This window comes from Mirounga angustirostris, unplaced genomic scaffold (genome assembly GCF_029215605.1).
Source record: "Mirounga angustirostris isolate CCGP_5_RB_7025 unplaced genomic scaffold, mMirAng1.0.hap1 SCAF_2, whole genome shotgun sequence".
Lineage (NCBI taxonomy): Eukaryota > Metazoa > Chordata > Mammalia > Carnivora > Phocidae > Mirounga > Mirounga angustirostris.
This window is the reverse complement of record NW_026991710.1, coordinates 125,854,895-125,864,802: the sequence shown is the minus strand read 5'-3', so window position 1 is coordinate 125,864,802 and position 9,908 is coordinate 125,854,895.

Genomic DNA, 9,908 nt, shown 5'->3' with positions numbered 1-9,908 from the left:
AAGCTATGGCCATCAAGAGAGTATGGTACTGGCACAACAAGAGACCCATAGATCAATGGAACAGAATAGAGAACCCAGAAATGGACCCCACAACTCTATGGTCAACTAATCTTTGACAAAGCAGGAAAAAAATATCCAACGGAAAAAAGATAGGCTCTTCAACAAATGGTGTTGAGAAAACTGGACAGCAACAAGCAGAAGAATGAAACTGGACCACTTTCTTATGCCATATACAGAAATGAATTCAAAATGGATGAAAGATCTAAATGTGAGACAAGAATCCATCAAAATCCTAGAAGAGAACACAAGCAGCAACCTCTTTGACCTCAGCCATAGCAAATTCTTACTAGACACGTCGCTGGAGGCAAGGGAAACAAAAGCAAAAATGAACTATTGGACTTCATTAAGATAAAAAGCTTCTACACAGCAAAGGAAATAATCAACAAAACTAAAAGGCAGCCTATGGAATGGGAGAAGATATTTGAAATGACATATCTGATAAAAGGTTAGTATCCAAAATCTATTTAAAAACTTGCCAAACTCAACACCCCAGTGAAGAAATGGGCAGAAGACATGAATAGACAATTTTCCAAAGAAGACATCCAGATGGCTAACAGACACATGAAAAGAAGCTCAGCATCATTCATCATCAGGGAAATATAAATCAAAATCATGATGAGATACCACCTCACACCTGTCAGAACAACTAAAATTAACAACACAAGAAACAACAGGTGTTGGTGAGGATGTGGAGAAAGGGAAACACTCTTGCACTGTTGGTGGGAATGCAAACTGGTGCAGTCACTCTGGGGAAAAGTTTGGAGGCTCCTCAAAAAGTTAAAGATAGAACTTCCTTACGGTCTAGCAATTGCACCACTAGGTATTTAACCAAAGGATACAACAATACAGATTCAAAAGGGTATATGTACCCTGATATATATAGCAGCATTATCAACAACAGCCAAATTATGGAGAGAGCCCAATTGTCCACTGACTAATGAATAGATAAAGAAGATGTTATATATATATGAATGACTATTACTCATCCATCAAAAAGAATGACACCTTGCCATTTGCAACAATGCAGATGAAGCTAGAGTGTTTTATGCTAAGTGAAATAAGTCAGTCAGAGAAAGACAAATACCATATGATCTCACTCGTATGTGGAATTTAAGAAAGAAAACAGATGAACATATGGGGGGAGGGAAGAAAAACAGGAGAGGGAAACAAGCCATTGGTGACTCTTAATGATGGAGAACAAACTGAGGGTTGATGGAGGGAGGTGGTGGGGAATGGGCTAGATGGGTGATGGGTATTAAGGAGGGCACTTGTTGCTATGAGCACTGGGTGTTGTATATGAGTGATGAATCATTGAATTCTACTCTAGAAACCAATCCTGCACTAAATGTTAACTAACAAAATTTAAGTTAAAAAAAAAAGAAACATAGCCACCTTAGGCTGCCACTGTGCAGAGGCTGTGGGAATGGGCACTTTCCATTTGAAGGGGCTGCTGGCATGGCAGGTAGCATGATTAACAAATTGAGTTACTATAGAATCTCTAATCCCTCCTTTATGTATAATCTAATAATTACTGCTTTCATAACCATGACCTAGAAGCACAAGATCTGAAGCTCCTCAACATCCAGAAAAAAAAAATTAAATTATGTTCAGAAGAATTTTGGTATTAAGTGTATTTTATTGTATTCTAATAGTTTAAAAGTTGGTAATTTCTCTACATCATTATGTGGTAAGTCTTAATTACCCCAAACTATTTCTATTAACTAGGACACACCAATTCCCAACAAAAAGTGATTATTGCAGCACTGAGAAATCTTGGAGGTTTGGAGACAAGTTCCCTCCCTCCCCGCTTTGCTCCCTCAGCTGTGAAATAATGGATGGCAAAAGCTGCTACATATTGTCTTATGGATCTTTACTGTGCATGTGGTTTTTCCCCCCCTCTTTGAATTGCTGGTAAGAGCCAGTAACAATTTCTGTTGATCTGCAAATATCAAATTGTGTCCATCATTTTATATTAGGAGGTAAAAGCTTTCCAGCAAAATGTTGATCTATTAAGCAATGAGGAACTTCCCTTTAGAAATAAAATCATACAAGTAGGAAGAATACCTTGATTGGGTCATGATTCATTAATGTGCAAATAATTTGATCATAATGCAATTAAAGTCTAGAAGTAAATACTTTCCAATTCTTACTACTGTAAGACACACTTACCTTCTTCACTTTAACTAGTATTTACTGACTACTGTCCCCTGTAACATCACCATAAGTCTAAATTGCACAGTGACTGGTTGCTGAAAGAGCAATGGAAACTATAGGACTTAGGACTGCATTGTAGAATTCAGGTAATAATACAAAAACCTTTTTTGAGTGATTTTAGGTACTTTGAGTTGGTCAAAATGAATTACTTAAGTCTGTTTGGGAAATATAGTTACTCTTTCTGATCTTTGTTTTCATAGTTTGGAAGATCAACTATATGACAGAGATGTTCTTAAATACCAACAAATTATATCCAGTTGGAGAATTGGACTGGTGGGCTAGAGAGTGGTTAGAAGGGTATCACTATTAATCACCTACTGTGTACCATGCAGTGTGCTATATATGTGAAACATTTAGTATGCTCATTTTCAATGAGAAAGTTGTCTTAAATACTGCCTAATGTCACACAATTCCTAAATGAAAGACCTAGAATTCAAAGCCAGGTGTGATTTTTTGATTCATGTCCGAAGTTCATAATCTTTTGATGACATGATGCTGCTTTACTTTGACTCCTCTGTGATATTTTTCCCATCCTCTATGTTTCTCAATTAATGATGATTTCTTCAGCTTTTAAATGATAGTTTCAGTATTCCAGCGGGTGCAGTCAGTGTGGGCTGGTGAGGAAGGATGAGATGGAAAAGTAACTTAGCTATAGCCTTTTGGGCTGTTAAAGGACTCTCAAAGGTCTTGGCTTTGAATGTAAGAAAAGGAGCATGAGTATTTGCTATTTTAGGCCTTCCTGCCATGATTGGTGACTGTAGAAAAGGAAATAAATTAGAACAGCTGAGTAAAGCTGTGACCTTGAAATGAAGGAATTTTGCCAGTGGGATACCCAGATCAGTTTCTATACTATCTTCTAATCCTATTTACAGTCTAGATTTTATGGCATACACTATGCAAGAAACTACAGCATAAATAAGGAAATTAAAAATCCGTAAGCTTGGGCGCCTGGGTGGCTCAGTCGTTAAGTGTCTGCCTTCGGCTCAGGTCATGATCCCAGGGTCCTGGGATCGAGTCCCACATCGGGCTCCCTGCTCGGCAAGAAGCCTGCTTCTCCCTCTCCCATTCCCCCTGCTTGTGTTACTGCTCTCGCTATCTCTCTCTCTGTCAAATAAATAAATAAAATCTTAAAAATAAATAAATAAATAAATAAATAAATAAATAAATAAATAAATAAATAAATAAAAATAAAAATCAGTAAGCTTTAGGAAAATGAAGCAAACCAACACAATAATCCATTGGTTTGGGGGCAAGACTCTTTAATTTTTTTTCATGAAACTTAGGTTAATTAGAATGAACCCCATAAGGCTAAATGCATTGACCACTATACAAGTTCAATTTTATTCTACTTTAATTATAGTTAAAATTATAAATACTTCTTATAAAAGTATAAATAATTAAAGTTATAAATAATTAAGATTATAAATAAAATTATTCTTAGTTTTACCTTTTAGTTTTATTAATCTTATATTTTATAATAAATTTCCAGTTTCATTCAATAAAGATATCTAATCTACATTTTCTAGTGTTAAGCTTAATCATAAAATTTCAGAACAGTAAGGGACATTAGGAAATCATGTAGTCTTTAGCTTTCAAACTAATTTATTGCCTTAGGCAGTGATATTCAGCTCTGATATGGTAACATTCCCGGGTGAATCCAGTGATCCAAAAATTATGAAAACAAAATTTAAAAAGTAAATATATCCTTGAGTTTTGGGTTGGTTGATAGAAAAAATAAGTAAACCAACTTGATCTAAATGTCATTAACAGAATACTTTAAACAATGGGAGTACTTGCATTCTTTTCAAGTGCACATGGAACATTCTCTAAGAGGCCATATGCTGAACTATAAGACAATTCTCAACTACTTTTAAAGGATTAAAATTATGCAGTTTGTTCTATGATGACAACTGAATTAAATAAGTTATCAATAACAAAAACATCTTAAGAATCCTAAAGTATTTAGAAATTAAACCATATACTCTAAAAACCACATGGGTCCAAGAAGAAAAAACAAGGGAAATCAGCAAATAGAACTGAAATGTTAAGGAAAATACAATATATCAAAATTTGTGAAATGCAGCTAAGCAGGGCTTAGACATACATTTACCTTTAAACAGTAATATTTAAAGAGATTTAAATTCAGTGATCTCTATTTCCACCATTAGAAGCTAGAAAAAGAATGACAAAAAGTAAGTAGAAGGAAGAAAATAATGAGAAGAAATTAATAAAATAAAAATCAGACAAGCATTAGATAAAATTAATAAAACAGACATCTAGTTTTTTTTTTTTTAGATTGTATTTATTTGCGAGAGAGAATGAGAGACAGAGAGCATGAGAGGGAGGAGGGTCAGAGGGAGAAGCAGACTCCCTGCCGAGCAGGGAGCCCGATGTGGGACTCGATCGCGGGACTCCAGGATCATGACCCGAGCCAAAGGCAGTCGCTTAACCAACTGAGCCACCCAGGCACCCAGAAATCTAGTTTTTTGAAAAGACCAATACAATCAATAAACCTCTGACCAGACTATAAAAAAGTGAGATAAATCACCAATAACAAGATTGAAAGAGAGGATAGTACTACAGATTCTATAGACTTTGAGAAGATAATAGAGGATACTTATGAGCAATTTTGTGCCAATAGATGTGACAATTTAGATGCAATGGCTGAATCCTTGAAAGATACCAATTACTAAAATGAACTAAAAAAGAAATAGAAAATCAAAATAGATCTATATCTAAATCTATCAAAGAATGTGAATTCATAAACAGAAACCTCACTTCAGAAAAAACTTCAGACCCAGATAGTTTCACTGGTGAATCCTATAAAACCTATGAAGGAAATATTCCAAATCTTGCAAAAACTCTTTTGGAAAACAGAAGAGGAGGCTAAACTCCTTTTATGAGGCCAACAGTACTCTGATATCAAAACCAGACAACATTACAAGGAAAGAAAACTGATCAATATCCTTTCATGAGCACAAATGCAAAAATCTTTAATAAAATATTAATAAATAAGTAATATGCTAGAGTCACTCAGCGGGGTAATACGGGAAATGCTAATCCTATTTACACCCAACCTAGCTAAAGGAGACGTTTAAGTTTGTACAAAACTTAAGAAAAAAAACAACCCTGCTGAGAGTTTGTTAAATATAAAATTACCTACTTTTAAATATATCTATAGGTTTACCAACTTATAAAATATAACACAATTCTTGTTTAGTTATTCCTAAGTATATATATTTCCTGTCCCTTGTTTTTCTAGAACCTTTTCAGTACATTGGAATTGTGCCCTATTTGACAAAAGTTTTCATAACTGAGAAGTGAAGGAAAGTAAAGAGTAAAAAAATTATTTTAGTTATCACCTGCTTTCCTGGCTTAGAATAACTTTTCTATTTAAGGCCAGACACTGAAAAAACATAAATCTTTTAAAATTGAAAGCATAAGGTTTGTTCATGGTACAAAATTTATGTAATGTAAATAAGCCAATCCCATGCTTGGAGAAAACCATTATTAAGGTCCTGATAAAACATCTCTAGAGGGGGAGGAGCAAGATGGCGGAGAAGTAGGAGACCTAAATTTCATCTGGTCCCAGGAATTCAGCTGGATAGGGATCAAACCATTCCGAACACCTACGAATTCAACAGGAGATCGAAGAAAAGAATAGCAGCAACTCTATGAACAGAAAAGCGACCACTTTCTGGAAGGTAGGACGTGTGGAGAAGAGAATCTGAGGCGATATTAGGGAAGATAGATGGCAGGGGAGGGGGCCTCTGTCGGCTGCTTCTGGCAAGTGATAGCGCAGAGGAGCACAAAATCGGAACCTTTAGAAGTCGGCTCCACTGAGGGACGTCACTCCAGTGGTTAAGAGGGGGTGAAACCCTCTGGGAAAGTGTGGTCTCAGGACCCTCGGGGTCACAGAAAGACCGGGGGTGCCTGAGTGTGGCAGAACTCCCAGGTATCGGAGCGGGGAAGCCGGCTGCAGAGACAGAGCTGAGGCACAGGCTCTCAGCTTGGGGATGCCATAAACCGTGATCTGTGGCACGGTCAGGCCACTGCTCTTCCAGCAGGGACCCAACAAGCGTCAGATCCGGGGAGACTCCCCTTCCTCCCCCCGGGAGGAGTGGCGCGGGAGTGCACCACAGGGATCTGCTGGGTTTGGAGACTCCACACAGGATTGGGTGCCAGAGATAGAAAAGCTCTGTCACAGGCCGGGTGAGCACGGAGTGCAGCTGGAGACTGAGGAGATGGGAGTGACTGACTGCTTTTCTCTGGGGGTGCACTGAGGAGCGGGGCCCCAAGTTCTTGGCTCCTGCAGGGCGGAGATTGGGAGGCCCCGATTTTCATTCTCCGCCTCCTAAGCTGTACGGAAAGCTTGCAGGGAGCAAAAGCTCCCGAGAGCAAACCCGAGCAGATTACTTAGCCCAGACCTAGCAAGGGCGGGGCAATTCCACCTCAGGCAAAGACATTTGGGAACCACGGCAACAGGCCCCTCCCCCAGAAGTTTGGCAAGAACAGCCAGCCAAGACCAAGTTTATCGATCAATGAGAACAGCAGAACTCCAGCACTAACGGAATGCAGCAAATAGAATTCATGGCTTTTCCCTTATGATTCTTTAGTCTTTCAAAGTTAATTTTTTAAATTTTCTTTTTCTATTTTTTAGTTGAATTTTTCTTCTTCCCTTTTTCAACAAACATCTTATCAATTCCTTTTTTAAAATTTTTTTAATTTTCATTTTTACAGTCATAGTCTATCCCTTCATTGTATTTAACCTTATTTTTTGTATCTATATAAATTTTTCTTTCTTTAAAATTTTGGGATACAGCTTCTTCTAACAGACCAAAATATACCCTAAATCTAGTGTATGACTTTGTCCTAGTCTCCCGCCCGATCACATTCTCTTTTTTTTTCCATTCTTTTTACAACCAACTTCTTATGTTACAATTCCTTTCTTAAAATATTTTTTAATTTTCATCTTTACAGTCATATTCCTTCATCATATTTACCCTTATTTTTGTATATATATATACACACATATACATATATATATGTTTTACTTTCTTTAAAATTTTGGGAGGCAATTTATATATATATATATATATATACTTTGGAAGGAAATATATGTAAGTATATACATACATATATGTATACATATGTATACATATATGTATGTGTGTGTATATATATATATATGTATATATATATATATATACATATATATATATAAGTTTTTCTTTCTTTAAAATTTTGGGAGACAATTTCTTCTAACAGACCAAAATACGTCCAAAATCTAGTGTGGGCTCTGTTCTCTTCACCAGCCTGAGCATATTCTTTTTTTTTTCTTTCTTTCCCCCCCCAGTTTCGGGACTCTTCTGATTTGTTTATTGTATATTTTTCTGGGGTTGTTGTTACCCTTTTAGCATTTTGTTCTCTCATTCATCTATTCTCCTCTGGACAAAATGACAAGATGGAAAAACTCACCTCAAAAAAAAGAACAAGAGGCAGTACTGACTGCCAGGGACATAATCAATACAGACATTAGTAAGATGTCGGAACTAGAGTTCAGAATGACTATTATAAAGATACGAGCTGGGCTTGAAAAAAGCACAGATGATACTTGAGAATCCCTTTCTGGAGAAATAAAAGAACTAAAATCTAACCAAGTTGAAATCAAAAAGGCTATTAATGAGATGCAATAAAAAATGGAGGCTCTACTGCTAGGATAAATGAGGCAGAAGAGAGAATTAGTGATATAGAAGACCCAATGATGGAGAATAAAGAAGCTGAGAAAAAGAGAGATAAACAACTACTGGATCACAAGGGGAGAATTCGAGAGATAAGTGATACCATAAAGTGAAACAACAATTGGGATCCCAGAAGAAGAAGAAGGAGAAAGACGAGCAGAAGGTATATTGGAGCAAATTATAGCAGAGAACTTCCCTAATTTGGGGAAAGAAACAGGCATCAAAATCCAGGAGGCACAGAGAACCCCTCTCAAAATCAATAAAAATAGGTCAACACCTGACATCTAATAGTGAAACTCACAAGTCTAAAGAGATAAAGAGAAAATCCTGAAAGCAGCTCGGGACAAGAGGTCTGTAACCTACAATGGTAGAAACATTAGATTGGCAGTAGACATATCCACAGAGACCTGGCAGGCCAGAAAGGACTGGCATGATATATTCAGAGCACTAAACGAGAAAAATATGCAGCCAAGAATACTATATCCAGCTAGGCTGTCATTGAAAATAGGAGAGATAATAAGCTTCCAGGACAAACAAAAACCAAAAGAATTTGCAAACACAAACCAGCCCTACAAGAAATATTGAAAGGGGTCCTCTAAGCAAAGAGAGAGCCTAAAAGTAACATAGACCAGAAAGGAACAGAGACGATATACAATAACAGTCACCTTACAGGCAATACAATGGCACTAAATTCCTATCTTTCAATAGTTACCCTGAATGTAAATGGGCTAAATGCCCCAATCAAAAGACACAGCGTATCAGATTGGATAAAAAAAACAAGACCCATCGATATACTGTCTGCAAGAGACTCATTTTAGACCCAAAGACACCTCTAGATTTAAAGTGAGGGGGTGGAAAACCATTTATCATGCTAATGGACATCAAAAGAAAGCTGGGGTGGCAATCCTTATATCAGACAAATTAGATTTTTAAACCAAAGATTATAATAAGAGATGAGGAAGGACACTACATCATTTTTAAAGGGTCTATCCAACAAGAAGATATAACAATTTTAAATATCTATTTAAACATGGGAGCAGCCAGTTATATAAGCCAATTGATAACAAAAGCCCAGGGCCAGATGGCTTCCCAGGGAAATTCTACCAAACATTTAAAGAAGAATTAATACCTATTATTCTGAAACTATTCCAAAAAATAGAAATGGAAGGAAAACTTCCAAACTCGTTTTATGAGGCCAGCATTACCTGGATCCCAAAACCAGACAAATACCCCATCAAAAAGGAGAACTACAGACCGATATCCCTGATGAACATGGATGCAAAAATTCTCACCAAAGTACTAGCCAATAGGATCCAACAGTACATTAAAAAGATTATTCACCACGACCAAGTGGGATTTATTCCTGGGCTGCAAGTTTGGTTCAACATCTGCAAATCTGATTATGTGATACAATACATTAATAAAAGAAAGAACAAGAACCATATGATCCTCTCAATAGATGTGGAAAAAGCACTTGACAAAGTACAGCATCCTTTCTTGATTAAGCCTCTTCACAGTGTAGGGATAGAAGGAACATACCTCAATATCATACAGGCCATCTATGAAAAACCCACAGCGAGGATCATTCTCAATGGGGAAAAACTGAGAACTTTTCCCCTAAGGTCAGGAACATGGCAGGGATGTCCACTATCACGACTGCTGTTCAACATAGTATTAGAAGTCCTAGCCACAGCAATCAGACAACAAAAAGAAATAAAAGGCATCCGAATCGGCAAAGAAGAAGTCAAACTCTCATTCTTTGCAGATGATATGATGCTTTAAGTGGAAAACCCAAAAGACTCCACCCCAAAACTGCTAGAACTCATACAGGAATTCAGTAATGTGGCAGGATATAAAATCAATGCACAGAAATCAATTGCATTTCTATACATC